This window comes from Eucalyptus grandis, chromosome 1 (genome assembly GCF_016545825.1).
Source record: "Eucalyptus grandis isolate ANBG69807.140 chromosome 1, ASM1654582v1, whole genome shotgun sequence".
Classification (NCBI taxonomy): Eukaryota; Viridiplantae; Streptophyta; class Magnoliopsida; order Myrtales; family Myrtaceae; genus Eucalyptus; species Eucalyptus grandis.
Window position 1 is genome coordinate 37,799,639 of NC_052612.1, and position 18,309 is coordinate 37,817,947.

General features: G+C 41.5%; 1 long non-coding RNA gene and 1 pseudogene across 1 annotated transcript; one reads left to right on the forward strand and one right to left on the reverse strand.

Moving 5' to 3' along the window:
* Window positions 1-525: 525 nt before the first annotated feature.
* On the reverse strand, window positions 526-2,535 carry LOC120288113. The gene is made up of 2 exons (XR_005546435.1): window positions 1,867-2,535; window positions 526-716 (listed from the first exon to the last, which is right to left on the reverse strand). It is a non-coding gene; the product is annotated as an uncharacterized LOC120288113 (long non-coding RNA).
* A 13,827-nt stretch (window positions 2,536-16,362) lies between these two features.
* LOC104457020 lies at window positions 16,363-17,971 on the forward strand (annotated as a pseudogene).
* The last annotated feature ends 338 nt before the right edge of the window (window positions 17,972-18,309 follow it).

The window sequence follows — 18,309 nt, forward strand, 5'->3', positions numbered from 1 at the left end:
AATCTTGCTCAAGACCATAAATAAAGCTTTTCAGTTTACACACAAGCTTATCCGAATCATTGAAAAATAGAGTTTTAACATTCATCTAACGTAACTCCATATCAAACATAAGCTACTAGTACAATATTCACTCCAAAATAGTCTTTAGAAAAGACTAAGCTTCTCTCTGAGTGAAACCTTTCATTACTAGTTAGAGTTTAAACTTCTCAATATTTCTTTTAGAATTTCATTTAGTCTTGTACACCCATTTGCAGCCTAAGTAGCATGGACACGCGATACGGACACGTGACACGACATAACATGATACGACACGCCGACACGTCATTTCTCAAAAATAAAGAATTCCGACACGTTAGGACACGTTATTTGTCACGCCCCGATCCTCCGAGCGCGCGAACATCACACTCTGGTCAATACAAATGCGACTTCCCAGGACACGTCGCCGACCCATTCAATTTTTATTATGCATGCGGAAGCGAAATAAATCCCCTTACAACAATTAACTTGTGATAGAAAAGCAGGCAATCAATCACAACCCAACAAGCTTTCTATAAACACATAGGTTTATATACAGCACTGGATGGTCTACAAAATAGATAGGCTCAACAACTAGGGAATTGTCCTATGACCAACTTGTCAGACACGTTCGCCGATTCTTCAGCCTACACCTTCCGAACTCCAGGACTTCCGATCCTCCACGACCGTCATCTAGGGACCTGAAATATTATCCCACAACCGGGATGAGACTACGTCTCAGCGAGTCCTACCTTCTAAAACTCAATTAGGGAGAAAATATGCCTCAGGCCGCTCTAGCCACACAAATAGGATAGTGGGCTTACCTCGCCTCAGTCCCTTTCCTACACATCAGGACAATTCATATTCAACAATACTCACACAAGCTGAAACTACCGACATACCCATCGGTCTATCAATTCAGTCAATCCAATTGATATCATACGATCCACACATCTATCAATTCATATAATCTATTAAACCATACCATCTATTCATCCATCAATACAATTACGGCTCGCACAAGCTGAAATGGATGCAATGCTCTCACAAGCTGATATAGATGGTAGTTCGCACAAGCTGATATATACATAAATGATAGCTCGCGCAAGCTGATATATGGATCGTTGCTCTCACAAGCTGATAAATTATCATTGCTCTCACAAGCTGACATACAGTGCTCACACAAGCTGACAATGATGCTCACACAAGCTTATACATATATAAACCAATTGCTCGGCCAAAGCTGATAATTCAATAATAAACCAACTCATACCTCAATTCAATCAATCAATCAATCCAATCGATTCAAACTAGTCATACAAATCAATTACGGTGCTAAAAGCCAACACCGGGTATTTTCAAGTTAAATAACACAACTTCATCAATTTCACACAATTCCACACTTTTTGGAATTATTAACCATAATCATCAATCACTCAATTTCTCAATTTAAACATACAATTAACACAAATCGACCGCACTTTGCAAGCGATCAGCGCGAAATTTAACGACCAGAGCCATCCCGGCATAATTTTCGAAATTATTAAATAATTAAATTTAATTCCGAAAATTAAATAATTAAATATTATTTTATAATAATATAATTTAATAAAATAATATTTATAAATTAGAAATAATTATTTAATTAAAAATAATTAATTAGGGCTTAAACTAGATTACACTAATTTAAACATACAATTAGCTCTAATTAAACATCCATTAAACTAATCACACAACTAATCTAATTTATATTAAAATAATCTAATCTAACCACCTAAACCTAATTAGACTAATCTAAACACCCATTAAGCATCATTAACTCACTAAGCAAGAATTAGATTATAAACTCACCGGTTTTGCGCGCCGGTGAGTTCACGGCGACCACGACGCCAAGGCGGTCGATAAATTCCAAAGCGGCGACACCAACGGAGGCCGGGAAGGTCTTGAAAATGGGCCACAAAGTCTCCAAAACCTTGCTGTCTTCTGCTTCTGATCTGGACTGAACTGCAGAGAAGAAACCAGCAACTTCAACGGTGAAAATGGGCCGATCGGAGCTCCGGCAAGCGGGTGGTTGGCAACCAATGGCTCCAGGGGGGTCTTGAGGATCTTGTAGGAGGTTGGGATGGGCAAAGGAAGGGTCGGAAAGGGGAAAAACAGCAAGAAAACGCAGAACAGGCGGAGCAGGGTGGAACCAGACGGTCCGGCGAGTGGCAGCTTCTCTCAGGATTTCGGGACAACTGGAGAATCGTTCCGGCGAGCGGCAGGATGCTCCGGAACGGGCTGGATGTCCTCGTCACGGACGTGGGTGGAGCGTTCGCTGATTCATCTGGGAAGTCGACTTTTAACTCGAATCTTTGGCGAAAGGTCAGCTGGAGCAAAAATTGAAACGAGGAGAAAACAGAGGAAGAAATGGAGTCCGATGGGCATGCGACGGTGGAGGGCTGTTGCTGCTCGGTTTCTCTGGTTTTTGCTGAGCTTCTCTCCTTCAACAATAATGGAGAAAGCCACAAATTAAGGGAGAAGAAGGCTGCTGAGCAAGGGGTCTCCTTGGGCTCTTTAGAGCTCAACACTTGCCATTCTCTCATTGGCTTTGCCCCCACCATGACATCACATGACCTCAGCCACTCTCTCTCCTCAAGCTTCCTCCATAACCTTGCCAATAGGTGCAAAATAGCTCTCCCCCATGGCATACGAATTTGTTACATTTCCTCTTCAATCTCAATCAATTTCATCCAATTCTCAACCAAACACATCCAATTGAAGCCCAATTAAATCCATCAAGGTATCCTCGTCCGTCTCATGACTTTTTCCCATCAAATGATCCAACTTGCATCCCGAAGATTCAATTAAAAACGCCCTCCGACAATCCCGAACAAAAACGGCATTACTTTGCTTTTCCGCCAAAAATCTCGGTTTGTAGAAAAATCTTCCTGGAGATGAGTCGACATTCCTAAAATGAATTGTGACTTGACAGAAACTTCCAATTTCTGTAATCGGGTTCAATTTCACGGTTAAATTCAATCAGGCGTGACTTTAGCGTGTCCTAATCTACCGGGTAGCTTTTAGGAATTTTCTGTGCAATTGACCTGTGGAATAACCACAAAGTGCATCTTCGACACCTTGGCGACTCTCGATTGTCGTAGAAATCTCGAGGTTTCGATTACGGACACAGGGTACCCAAAACGACAGAAGAATCGGTCTAGTGCCGGTCGACGAGGATATTGCGATCAGGTAGAATCACCCACACTCTAATCACATATCTCAGTCGAATCGACCTATTACTGATCTCTGTTCGATTCTGACAGTGTCGTAATGATCCTTGCAGATTAATACAGTCGAGTAGCCAATTCATGGTCTAATTCTCAAGTCTATTGCGTTTAGATTCCTTAACGGCTTCACTTGATAGACTAGTTATCTCGTGAGTGGCCAACTCAGAGAAGAAAGCCATAGACGCGAAGATGAAATGCCCGACTTATTTAATTGAAATCAAAATTGGAAAATCGGGATGTCACATTATTATTAAATAAATATTTTTATTTTTAATTAATTTGATTCAAATTCATAAATAAATAAATAAATAAAAAGACTTTACAATGAATTTATACTAATAATATTAATAAATATATTCATAGAAAATTTGAAAGATATATTCATAATTAATGCGTACCTATATCTAGGAACATGTTTTTAACTTTAACAAAAGTTATGAATGAAACTAATGACTAACAAAAAAATAGAATCAACTTTATTTAAATAAATCCATGATATTCTATAATCTTCAAAATTTATTATTATTTAACATTCAATATTTTTATTTTTCGAATCACTTTTTAACTCATTTATTTAATTTTATAATAAAAATAATTTGCCGCTCAAAATTATTCCTCCTAAAAAGCTCCCAAAATTATTTCTTCTCTTTTCTCTCTAAACTCTCGTCCCCAAAAAATCATTTTCCTCCCCCATTTCTCTCCCCTATCCCCCATGCCACCCCAAAATCTTCCCCTTGATTTCTTCCTTGCCCTCCTCCTTGCACAATGCACACACTGCTCCCCACGCCACCCCAAAAATCTTCCCCCGATTCTTCCTTGCTCTTTCTCTCCCCCGCAACAGCACCCGCCCCCGCCCCATCAATCACCCCCTCCCCCCTTCGGTTTCTTCCCCACCCCTCCCTTCCTCGCCTTATCTCTCCCTCACCCCACACCACCCCACTCTCTAACCCCAATTTCTTTCCATTGTCTCCCACCACCCTCCTCATTTTCTTGCTAAAACCCTAACCACGGCCTCTTCTTCCTCCTCGTCACACAGCTCTCTCCCGGTCGCCTCATCGCAATCGCTCGCCGAAGGGCCTCTAGCCCTTCTTCTTATGCAGCTGAGCCTTGCTGCCAGCCCTCCATCGCCATGTCGCAATCACGGCCCTCTGGATTGCCTCAGTCTATGCTCTTTGTCTAGCCCTCCCTCACCGTCTCAACCTCACCTCTGCTTCCTCGGCCTCACCTCCACCCTCCATCGTCTTCTTCAACAATCCTCTCTTGACACGCGAGTCAAAATGTGTCGAGAAAGGTTGACCATGTGTCGAAAAATTGGACACATGTTGACTGCGTGTCTAAGCGTGTCGAACACGACACGGAAGCTCCGACAACGTGTCCAGGTTTCATAGTTTGCAGCGGATGAGCTTGTGACCCACTAGCCAATTTAATAAGCTCCCAAACACTATCATGTTTTATAAATTGCATCTCGTCTTTCATCATACTTTTAAGCAGTGCAGTTAGCTAGTAAACTTTTTTTTTTTTTTAAGTGTTCCTAATGGAATGCCTCATATATAACGAACAAATTTATTTGCCTTTTTCCCAAGCAGCAATAAATGCTTTCTAATTCTATATCATTAATAGTGAGATTGCTAGCTTAGTCTTAGTAAGAGCAATACGAACATCTACCAATTCCATCAAAATAGAAAATAATCTTTTCACTACTTAAAATTTGACCCAACAGGAACCTTAATCACAACGGAGTTGCAATTATAGAGAATCTAACTTAATAACAAGCAGCATATGTAATTGGCAGTATGTGAGTACTGTGTAACTTGAAAACTTTATGATTACATATTTTGAGAGTTATACGCATCATCATATAAACATATTTGGGCAGAATATATGATATGCGATTGTACACTCTCATATGATAGTGGTCATGATAATATATTTTGACATTTCACGAATTTATCACCTTTGTGTATATGAACCATTAGAGATAGTCACTTCTCAATCATATGCTATTCATGTATCATTCCATGAACTAACACACAATTACCTCATTTGAGAGTATAAACACGCATTAAAACAAAAGACATCTCATCATAATATGAGACTGACATTTCTAAAATCCAATTAAGTATACCACTTTAGCAGTCACAATTCAATTGAATTATTGAAACTCTCTCATACTATGAATATAAACATTGTGACTCACATTGACCTTATACATATGATTTTAGACCAGTCAACAAGGGCAATTCATCACTAAAATCACATGTTATGCCAATCATATCACTCTATTCATTAACACATGCTATGTCATTAATGAATTGATGATGTACACAATCTTTATGTGAAGATATGCATGCAAGCTCACAACGTATATCCAAAACTATAAAGAAATATATGAAAAATACACAAAAATATCCCAAAAATCACGTACTTTAGGGTTCTACATGCATTTTCACATGAATAAGATCGTCAAACATATAAAATAAATGTATCACGGTATAGACAATTTACATATGAACACAACAATCCAAACCATGTACCGATCCGACGTCACACACGCTCCCTGCTTAAGCTGATTTGGAAATCAATTCAACCAAGGTGTGACCGATCTGATTGGTCAATGGTTCAACTAAATCAACTGATTAGTGGTCAACTTGGGTCGGGTCCACTGAGTTACATCGACCCTGCCAACGTCGGTCAACACAAGTCAGGTCAATTCGCCGTGGAATGACGTTAACCTGGGTCGAGTCAACCCGGTCCATGACAATCAACCCAAGGTCAGATCACGGGTTGACCAGTGGCATCATCGACGACATCACATGCCACGTGTTAGACGCACATAAGGCAGTGGCATGTGACGTCATCATGACGTCATCAAAGACATGTGTCTAAGTCGGTGACACATATCTAAAGATGACGTCACCCGCCAGTAAGGTAATTCACGTGCCAAGCACATGAGTGCGCGTGCTCGGTGCCGACTCCAAGGACCTTGTCGACACGTGCAAGCGTATGAGGGTGTTTTCGGCCTCTTCTAGAGGTGTGCCACCCATCAAAATGCTCGTTTGAGCATGTAGAATCCATATATGTCCTCAAAATCCACTTTCATTAGGCCAAAATTCACAAAAACGGACAAAACTGTCCAATGGCAGGCAAAATCCGAAAGGGTCATCGCTAGGGTATTTGGCCTCTGCTAGAGGCGTGCCATCCACCGAAACACTCGGTTCGACACAATAAATTTGAATATGTTTCTAAATCAAGTTTCAATGGACAAAATTTCTATAAATGGGCCAAATGCAACAATTCGAGTTCTAAGTTACAAGGCTCTGATACCAAATGTTGGCCATTGAAGCGACATCCCAAGATCAACATAGCTAGAAACTTGAACATGTTGGAGAAGAATACGAAGATTTGCATACTTGATTTGGAATCAATCATTCTTTATGTGGAATGGCAATGATCCCATGCTCAGATGACGAGCTAGTGCTCAGGTTCCTCTCCTCTATGACCCTCGGTTCTTGGCTCGATGAGACTGTCACTCACAATTTGCCTTATATGAGGTGAGAGAAAGTTCATGAAAGAATGAGCACTAGATGAGAGACCTTAACGTTATTTATAGAGTTTTGGACGAACCCTCTCATCATAGGCCGAGCCCAACTTGGCCCATACAGCTAAGCCTATATTTGACTATTATATAAACCTTATGTTTTATCTTATTAGACCAATTCCGTAAAACGATAAATTACAATCTCAATTAATGTAGCATACATCAGGAAAACTCTTACAATATATATACCAGTACTTTCTTGAGGTTGCAATGGTTGCAGTGGTCGCAGTGATGTTTGAGGATGTCTTTGGTCTTTAATCCGAATATGTCAAATTACTGAGAAAACACATAAATTATTGTCATCTTACTCATAATTACGTTGAAATTAATTTGCATCCAAAAAGATGCAATACAATTATGTGAGGCTACTCTTAATAACAATTCATTCAATGCGGACACTCAATTGCAGGAACAAAAGGAGCTTATAATGAAGGATATAACCAAAGTACTCAAAAGTATAAGAAACGAGAAATTTGAAATGAGGTAAACATATAACTAAAGTACTCACGGTTGATTCTTAGACTCACCGGGGACGGTCCGATTCTTGAGTAGGTCTTAAACCAAGTGGGCTAATTCCCAATTCTACAAACTACGAAGCAGCCTTTTAGATCCGGTTCTTTATTTCAAGCTGCAAATCGGTTCACCCTAAAATAGATCATCTCCATCTGTAAATAGTCGAAGAGGACCATCAACCACGTTGGGATTGACAAAACGGTTCAGACTCCTACAGGAGGCATTAGTGGGGAAATCTTCACGATGTCGAGAGAGAGATGGAATTTGATAGGGATTCGACTGGTACAATTCATTCATATGATGTCATAAAAAGAAATTGCTAATTAACTTTATGCCAACTAAAGCCATCTACGTGTGTAGAAGGAGAAAAACAACTCACGAGATTTCCAGCCTCTATCCCCTGTCTAGTCATGTCTTTCAAAATTGGACGGCTTGAAAATTGGAACCAATTCTACCAGGAAAATTGGACGGACAAGGACAACTCACCAGGCTTAAAAAATAACAATCATACGCCCATGTAGAATTGGTAGGGTCACATCCAGTTATTTTAGAGGTCATGAAGTCGAAACTCACCAGCGCCGATTTGAAACCTTTTTTCTTTTTTCTTTTTTTGTGGAAAGGTGAAGAAATTGTGCACAAATTAACCGCTTGCCATTTTAAAAGCGAAAGCTCTACCCAGGTCTGATGGTAAAGCGAATGGCTGGTGTCCATTGGTTAGAGGTTCCAACCATGTCTCTAAAAGCAACTTTGTTTTTCACAGAGCTCAACAATGACTGAAAATGGACGAGTTTGATTCGGTACTTACCGAAACGGTTTACTCGATGAGGCCGGTTTTGACCTTTCTTGAGCGGTCCTTTTTTCTTTTTCTTTTTCTTTTTCTCTCTTGAGCGGTCTTGACTATCAAGATAAAGGCGTGAGATGGATGGCCTAGCCAGTACCCGATTTAGAGGTGTTAAATGGGTTGTGCAACCCATTTATGGACCCATTTATGGTTAAATGGGTCAAGCTTTATCTTATAAAGCACCCATAATAAGTTTTAATGGGTAAACACTAAGATATATGGGTTTTAAATAGGTAAGCTCTCGACCCGTTTATGACCCGTTTATGACCCATTTATCAACCTATTTTCACTCAAAACCTCATTATCTCCCTCTCTTCTCTTTAATTTTACAATTTTTTTTTTATAAAAATCAAAATTATAATTATTTTTCTTTCTTCTAACTCCGGTCGCCGACACGGAGATGGCCGGCAACCGGCCAAGCGAGCCTCGAGCTCGCCTGGGATCTAGCCAGCGCGGAGGCCTCGCCGACGCCGGTGAGGCTCGAGCCTCGCCCGATCTAGCGAGACGCAAACTCACCAGCGCCGGGCGAGGCTCGAGCCTCACCAAATCGGCGTCGGGCGAGGCTCGAGCCTCACCAAACCGGCAAGGGGCGAGCTCGAGCTTGCCCGACGTCGCGAGCCTCGAACTCGCCAGATTTGGCGAGGCGAAGGCCTCGCCGACATTCGGCGAGGCGGAGGCCCGCCACGTCCGCCGAGGCCCGAGCCTCACGGATCTAGCGAGGGGCGAGCTCAAGCCGCCCGACGCCGGCGAGCCTCAAGCTCGCCGAGATCCGGGCGAGGCGAAGGCCTCGCCGACGTCCGGCGAGGCTCGAGCCTCGCCTAACGTTCGCGAGGCCCGAGCCTCGCCAATCGGCGAGACTCGAACTCGCTGGCGTCGGGCGAGGCTCCAACCTCGCCTCGGCAAGGGGCGAGCTCGAGCTGCGGGCGTCGGCGAGCCGGGCAAGCCAACTCGCCCGTGGCCGATCGCCGGCCGTCGTCAGTGGCGGCTGACCGCACCAAAGAAGAGGAAGAAAAAAAAGAAAAAAGAAAAATAAAAGAGAAAAAAATAATTAAAAATAATTAAAATTTTAATTTTTTAAATAATTAAAATTTTAATTTTTTAAATAAAAAATTTTAAAAAAATTATTTTTAAAAATAAAAAATAATTAAAATTCGATTTTTTAAATAATTATTTTTTAAATTTGTATTGTATAAAATCATGTTAGCAATACCATCTTAATATACATATATATATATATATATATATAAGTTTTTTTTATGTTTTGTTAAATGGATCGGGTATGGGTTGGGTATAGGTCGAATCGAGTATGGGTCAAAAAATTTGCACTGCAATAAATGGGTTATAAACGGGTTAAATGGGTCGCTTTGGGTCGGACCATTTATGACCCGACCCAAACCCGACCCAACCCACCTGTTTAACGGGTCTAACCCGATTGAACCTGTTTAACCAGTCGTCGCAGTTTGATTTTTCGAACATTGACCAAAAGAAGGGGTGGTCCAAACCCTAACTTTTTCTCTATCAAGCGGCCACTACTCCCATCGGCTTGGACCACCCTCGGCAACAGCGCCATCGCCACCATCACCTGTCATCTCCTCTATCCTCAGATAGAGAGAGCCAAAGGGTGGCGGGCGGTTGTAGATGACTAGCAGCAAAGTGGCCGCTGAAACGGCGGGCGGCAGGAGCTATGGCGTCCCCAATGGATGAAGTTGGTGGCAGGGTTCTTCCTTTTGAATTTATGACCATGGGTAGGTGAATAATTGGGTGCCTGCGAGAGGGATACTTCGAGAAGAGAATAGCAGTTTTGACAACAAAGACTATTGACATTGGGGGCAGCTTAGGCTGTAACACCAACTTAAGGTTTAAACTAGGTAAGTCTAGAAATAGACGAATCAAAGTTGTTTTGGCATGGAAAATGAGTTCTTTTTTGGGATATATTCCTTTTTCTTCTGTTGGATCTAACTCTGGAACTTTTAATACCGATCTCCTTGATCCCCCTTTCCGAATGACTGCTATGTTTTCGTATCTTTGGCCATTAGAGGTAAACATGACCTTTCCCTTTGATAAATACAATCTTCTCGACCACAAGAAATGTGTGAGTAGATAAGGTACAAGAGCGAGGGAAAATCCAACACACGTAAGCTATTTTAAAGTTCTGGGGCTGCCTATGTCAACGCGTATCATGTGAACACGTCACAATTATTTGGCCAACATTAGGTATACTGAATATGATGTTGAAAGAAGATATGATTGGATTTGATTGGAGATTTGTTTTAATTGTAATTGATAGGAGAAGTGATTATTTTAGGACTAGAAAGATTAGAAGAATTTATTTACTTTTTTATTGAGTCCTCTTGTACGATATATACATTCTTGTAATAGATACAGAAATTAATGAAGAGCATACAATTTTTCCTCTTCACACAAATTCCCACATTTCTCTTGTACTCGGATTCGTGACATGGTATTAGAGCGTGTCTTGATTCTGGGATAGCTTCTGCACTGAATTACCTTCGTTTCTTCCTTGTTTCTCATTGTTGCAATACTCGCAAAACAGAATAGCATCCATTTCTTCTCTATTACTTGTTGTTGCGACACTCGCAAAACAGAACTGCATCGATTCTTTGTCTAGAAATTCAGCCTTCTATTCTTTGTCCAGAAAACCAATCTGCAAAACAGAGTTGTTGCAGAAATTTTAGAAAATTGTCATTATGACAAAACCAAAAACTCCTACCTCAAGATCTAGTGATCAATCCACAGGAGAAACAACGCCACCAGCCTTGTAGATCCAAGAAACCTCACCAGTCATTACTGTGTCCGAAGAGCAGATTCAGCCGCAGACTCAAATTCAGCATGCGTAGTGGGCATCTATTCCGGCTTAGGTCAATTTGGGGTAGCCCTATTTGGGCCAACCTTACAAATTAGTACCATATCCTTGGTACTATGGGCCAGGCCCAAATGCATCATTGCCGGGATTTCAAAGTGGTATACAAACTGATGGAGGCCCACTAGCCAGCAACGGGGCAGGCACAACCACCAGTTCACAGCGAACGTGCGGATCAACTGAATCGGGTATGGGAACGAATCCCTACCTGGGTTCGTTTTGAACGAATCCCTACCTGGGTTCGTTTTTCTCAAATACTGGTCATAGAATCGGATCTGGCGGATCGGGTTTGGGAGTGAATCCCTACCCAAATCCGCTGCTAGGGTTTCTCCCATACCAGATCTACGCTACCAACAGCCAGGTGGAGCCCGGCGACCCTCTTTTCACAAGCAACGCTGACGGACCAAATCTGAAACTTGTTGCTGAACAGTTAACAAGACCAAACAATTACTTGAGTTGGTCGCACGAGTTCCGGCGTGCATTGGTAACGAAAGATAAGGAGGGCTTTATTAACGGAACGGTCCTGATTCCGTCTGACGAGTGACTAGCGCGACTTTGGAAAAAATGTAATCAATTAGTCAGAACTTGGATTGGAAACAGCATCGCTTCCGAAGTTGCGGCTGGTCTTCCCCCGACGGAGGACTCGAAACAAATGTGGGAAAACATCAAGGAGATGTATGGAAAGTTGGATCAAGTGAAGATTTTTTTTCTTTAATGCAACATATCTCAAATTTAAAACAGGGAAACATGACTGTTGCTGCGATTTTTAACAAACTTTCGAGTCTGTGGAATGAACTGGAAGCGGCCGAAGAAAAATTCGACTGGCCGGAGCCGATTTTACAACAGTATAAAAAGATGCGAGACAACGAGAAAGCGATCAGATTTCTCCTCATATTAAACAAGTCTTACTGTTCATTTCGATTGCAGATCTTAACCATGGAGCCAATGCCAAGCCTTGGCCATATCTACTAGCTTGTTGTATAGGAAGAAAGCCAACAGAAAGCAGCAGATCACGAAAAGGAAGGCGAGAGCGTGGCTCTAGCGGCGAGGGTTTCCTCTCGCCCGCTATAGAGAGTCACGGGACGAAGAGAGAATCGGGGACTCGCTTTAGGGTTCCACAAAAACCCTAGAGGATATCATAGAGCAACGGATGGCCACGATCAATTTGATTGATCAGACGGCTCACGATCAATCCTTGGAGCCGCTGGATCCGACAGTGCGCAGAGTGGGAGGACCATTGAATCTAACGGTCCACGTGGAGCAATTCTCTATGGGTCAGATGGCCCACGTGGCCAATTATTTGCTGGGCCCGATGGCCCACGAAGCCAATTCTTCGCACCAGCTGAAGACCCATACGGGGGAACAACGGCCCATGCCGTAAACAGGCCTTCCTCATTCACAAAAAATCAAAAAGGAAAGGGTAAGCCGTATTGTAAATATTGTAAACGCCCGCACCACACAGTTGAAAATTGCTGGAAATTAAATGGTAAACCTGGTGAAAAAGAAAAGGGGAAGTTTTCAACTATCTTTTAGGTGACGGGTAAATCAGCAGACAAGTCAATTACTCATGGGGAATATCAAGAGCTTATGGAAGCCCTAAACAAATTGGATCCTTCTGACAAAGCTGGGAGTTTCACATGTATTTCTTATTGTCTAATGAACTCAATTTCAAAGGATGCATGGATCATTGATACGGGAGCTAGTGATCACATTGTCTGCAATCCAAAATTCTTTTCCAATATCAAAAAATTATCCTTTCCTATATCAGTACAACTCCCCAATGGAAACACTACACATGTTGGAATGACTAGCACTGTCAATCTTAGTCCACTCATCACTCTCAAAAATGTCCTTTACATTCCTACTTTCCATTTTAATCTCATGTCAGTCTCTCGAGCTTGTGAAGAAAACTCTTGTCATGTCTCTTTTGACTCTGATAAATGTCTATTTCGGGCCCTTTCGACTGGCAAACCGATGGACTTGGGTAGAATCTATCAAGGACTGTATTTTTGGATTAATCTTCTAGGCAATTTTAAATTATCTTCTGTTGCATTCAATAAACCATTGTGAAACGTTGTTGCCAATGAAAGAAATTTTCTTCATCATCAGAGATTGGGTCACACTGCTTCTTTCCCTTGTCCTCAATGTCCTGTTTGCCCCTTAGCAAAACAAACTCGTGCCCCCTTTCAAAACAATAAGACTCGAGTAGACAACATTTTTTCGTTAATTCATGCTAATGTCTCGGACCATATCACACATTAAATCATGATGGTTCAAGATTTTTTCTCACAATTGTGGACGATTTCTCACGTGCCACCTGGGTTTTCCTCATTCAATCAAAGGGTCAAGTTTTTTCTCACCTTAAAATCTTCCTGTCCTTATCCAAAACTCAGTTTGGAAAAACAATTCGTCGCATCCGCACTGACAATGGAAGAGAATTTTTCAATGGTGAATGCACTTCCTTTCTTTCCTCAAATGGAATTTTTCATGAAAGTACATGCACTTATACTCCACAACAGAATGGAGTTGTTGAGCGAAAGCACCGTCATCTCTTAGAAGTGGCACGTGCTCTTAAGTTCCAGGCATCTATACCAGAAAACTTTTAGGGAGATTGTGTGGTCACTGCGACATATCTGATAAATCGTATACCATCACGCATTCTAGAAGGCAAAACTCCGTTTGAATTATTGTATGGGCATAAACCAGATCTGAGTCATCTCCGAGTGTTTGGCTATCTATGTTATGTGGCTACAGTAGGCCCCCGGGATAAAATGGCCCCCCGTGCTCGACAGTGTTTTCATGGGATATCCCAACTTGAAAAAGGGTTATCGAGTTTATGAACAGTCAACCGGAGAATTTTTTTATGAACAGGGATATGGTTTTTCATGAAGATATTTTCCCTTTCTGGGATACTACTTCTATATCTGCAGATGATATGGGAACTAATCATCGATTCTTATTAGAAGAAGATCTATCTTCTGGAGAAAAAAAATCTTATTACCTCTCCTCCAAGACATCAAATAGTGGATACAGTATCGCCTTCACCGCCTAATGAGCCATCTACTAACAATCCAGTTGATCAACATTCCATGGAACAGGAATCTTAGGAGACAAATTGCGGAGAACCTACCAATATTGAAACATCATCTTTGGAGGTATTGGATGAGCCACCACGAAGATCTGGTCGAATCACTCGCCCACCAGCTTGGACTAAAGATTATAAGCTCCTCATCAACATCGTCAAGTACTCGTTATTCTATCTCCTCATATGTATCTTTCAACCAATTGTCATCAAAACATTTATGTTGCATTAGCTGAATTTCTGAGGAAATAGAGCCTTCTAGTTATAATGAGGCTGTGTGTGATGAACGTTGGCAAAAAGCTATGGAGGCGGAACTTAAAGCCCTGATTGATAATCACACTTGGAAGATCGTGTCATTACCTCCTGATCGCAAGCCCATTGGATGTAAATGGGTCTATAAGATCAAATACAGAGCAGATGGCTTTGTAGAATAATATAAGGCCCGATTGGTGGCCAAGGGCTTCACACAGTGGAAAGGTTTTGACTATCATGAGACTTTTTCTCCGGTGGCCAAGGATGTCACGGTTCGCTCCTTCTTATTGGTTGCTGCCTTTCGCAACTGGTCACTGCATCAGATGGATGTCCACAACGCATTTCTTCATGGTGACTTGGAGAGATTTATATGGACCTTCCACAAGGATTACGGAGACAGGGGGAGTCTAAGGTATGTCGTCTCTGCAAATCTCTTTATGGATTGAAACAGGCTACTCGACAGTGGTATGCCAAGTTTACTGTTGCACTAACGGGAGCTGGTTTCGAGCAGTCAAAGCATGATTATGCTTTATTCACTTGGAAAAAAGGTATGTCATCCATATACTTGATGATTTATATTGATGACATACTTATTATGGGAAATGATGATTCCGCTGCAAAGAAGCTTAAAGACCATCTACATTCGTCTTTTCATATCAAAGATTTAGGGTCACTTAAATATTTTCTTGGAATAGAGATAGCTCGCTCTGATCTAGGGATTTCCCTTAGTCAACAAAAGTTTGTGATGGAGATTATATCAGAAGCGAGATTATCATGATGCAAACCAGCAATTATTCCCATTGAACAGAATGCCAAGTTGACCAGTGTTGATTATGATGCTGGGATTTCCTCCTCTGATGATCCACTGTTAAAGGATCCGACAAGCTATCAAAGACTTGTTGGGAAACTCATCTATCTCACTATGACTAGGCCAAACATTTACTATGCAGTACAGACTCTTAGTCAGTTCATGCACAGTCCAAAGCAGTCACACATGAATGCAGCCCTAAAGTTGGTGAAATACCTTAAGAAATGTCCAAGACTGGGGATACTCCTCTCTAAGAAGTGCAATAGGGAGATGGCAGCCTATTGTGATGCGAACTATGCTACGTGTCCCATGAGTAGGAGATCTATCACTGGTTTTTGCAACAAATTTGCGGATTCATTACTTTCATGGAAAACAAAGAAACAATCCATTGTATCATTGTCATCCGCAGAAGCTGAATATCGATCTATGGCAAAGACTATTTGTGGGGTAGTATGGCTGCAAGGCTTACTTCTGGACCTTATGGTACAAGTTAAAGGTCCAACATTACTCTTTTGTGATAATGATTCAGTACTAAAACTTGCAGCAAATCCTGTATTACATGAGAGGACAAAACATATAGAAGTTGATTGCCATTTTACCCGAGAGAAGATCAAAGAAGGGATCATCGAAACAAGAGGGATCAGGACCACGGAACAGCCTGCGGATATATTCACTAAATCTCTTTGTTAGAGAAAGCATACATACTTCTAAACAAGCTGGGCGTCTTGGATATATACAAGCCACCAACTTGAGGGGAAGTGTTGAAAGAAGATATGATTGGATTTGATTGGAGATTTGTTTTGATTGTAATTGATAGGAGATGTGATTATTTTAGGACTAGAAAGATTAGAAGAATTTATTTACTTTTTTATTGAGTCCTCTTGTACGATATATACATTCTTGTAATAGATACAGAACTTAATGAAGAGCATACAATTTTTCCTCTTCACATAAATTCCCACATTTCTCTTCTACTCTGATTCGTGACATGTGATGCTCCATACCCACTTTCCATACCATTATAAGTATGCACCATTCTTATATTCTAGGAGTTCATGAGCGAGAAATTGCACTTTAGAGGAGAGAGATACTAACTTGGTACCATGGACATGGTAAGTGGAGAGAAGGGAAGCGAGCAGCTACAGGCTCAAGCTCACATATGGAACCACATCTTCAACTTCATCAATTCCATGTGCTTGAAATGTGCCATTCAGTTAGGCATTCCGGACACCATTTACCGCCATGGCCAACCCACGACCCTCGATACCTTAGTCTCTGCGCTTCAAATTCATCCCTCAAGAGCCCAGTGCGTCGACCGCCTCATGCGCATTCTTGTCCATTCCGGATTTTTTGAACAGAAGAAGCTTGCGCTGGACGGTCGAGACGCCTACGTACTCAACCACGTGTCCGAGCTCCTCCTTACGGACAATCCCTCCAGCGTCACGCCATTCGCACTGTCCATGCTTGACCCTATTTTGATGAACCCATGGCATGGCTTGAGTGCATGGTTCCACAACCCTGTCGACCTGACACCTTTCGAAATGATGCAAGGGATGTCGTTTTGGAGGTATGCTGGTCAAGAGCCGAGTTTTAATCGCTTGTTCAATGATGGCATGGCTAGCGATGCTCGGTTGGTGGCCAGCATGGTGGTTGAGGAGCACAAAGGGGTGTTCGAGGGAATAACATCGTTAATCGATGTAGGAGGAGGAACCGGAACGATGGCCAAGGCCATCGCAAGAGCCTTTCCGCATATGGAATGCACAATATTTGATCTTCCGCATGTGGTGTCTAATGTAGAAGTTAGCGAGAACGTGAGTTGTGTTCCTGGGGACATGTTTGAGGCCATATCACCTGCGGATGCAGTTCTATTGAAGGTAAGAGTGCGACACATATGGATCGTCGTCTAACTTGTTTTTGAACATAAACTTCCCTATTGGATAAAGTTGATGAGAGGAAAGCAAACAACAGCATAAATACTTTTACCAAGTCAACGGAACAAGTAACTTATATTTTCGTATGGATAGGACTCGGTCTATATTCAAGGACCAAATTTACATTTCAATTTCGGAAAGGTTTAGAACACAAGGAAAAAAAGAGGAGAAGATTTTTTTAGTTATTTGAAATTTAATATGTTGATTTGTTCTCCTTTCAAGAAATGAGTTTAACATGTGACTTCATCTCCCTAAATTGAAAGGATCCCTATCCCTAGTCTTAGGAACTGTATGTACTAAAAAATTTGCGTGTGGATAACTTGTCAAAAGCGTCAAAATTGATTCTTCATGTTAAGGATTATTTTACGTTTTGCAAGACAAGCCCTCCTAACATGCATAGGAAATCTACGAAATCAGATGTGAACAATATATGGACAAAATGACAGACTAATAGATGATTTAAGTTATATGCAGTGGATATCCATGATTGGAGCGATGAAGACGCTGTGAAGGTACTCAAGCGATGCAGGGAGGCCTTAGGCAAAGGCGAGGGCAAGAAAAAGAAGTAATTATAATTGACATGGTGATGGACAGCACGAAGAGCGACAAAGAGATGGTCGAAACCCAGCTCTTCTATGACATGTTGATGATGACCCTCACGGCGGGGAGGGAGAGGAATGAAGCAGAATGGGCTAAGCTCTTCGTCGCTGCTGGCTTTGGGGACTACAAGATCACCTCTGTACTTGGCTTGCGATCTCCTATTGAGGTCTACCCTTCATGATCGATTATCAATACTTGCCAATTCATGCTCTTGTTCTTATATCTTGCGGTAAATTAAAGATCAATAGTAAATAAGGCTTCTCTAGCCACCAAATATATATAATGATGTAGGAGCATGCACGAACGGCGTGATTAAAACGTCCAATAATCATTTACAGTAGTTGAAGCACTTAGATGTCGTTTGAATTGAATGCCATGCGATCCTTTTCTAACTTCAAGCGTCCAACTTTTACATCTTATCGTTAATGATGCAAATGTGTAATTCCGGTTACAGAAGATGAAAAGTAACTTTGAGGAGAATGTGATTTGTATTCTTCAATGAATAATTCGTACATGTAC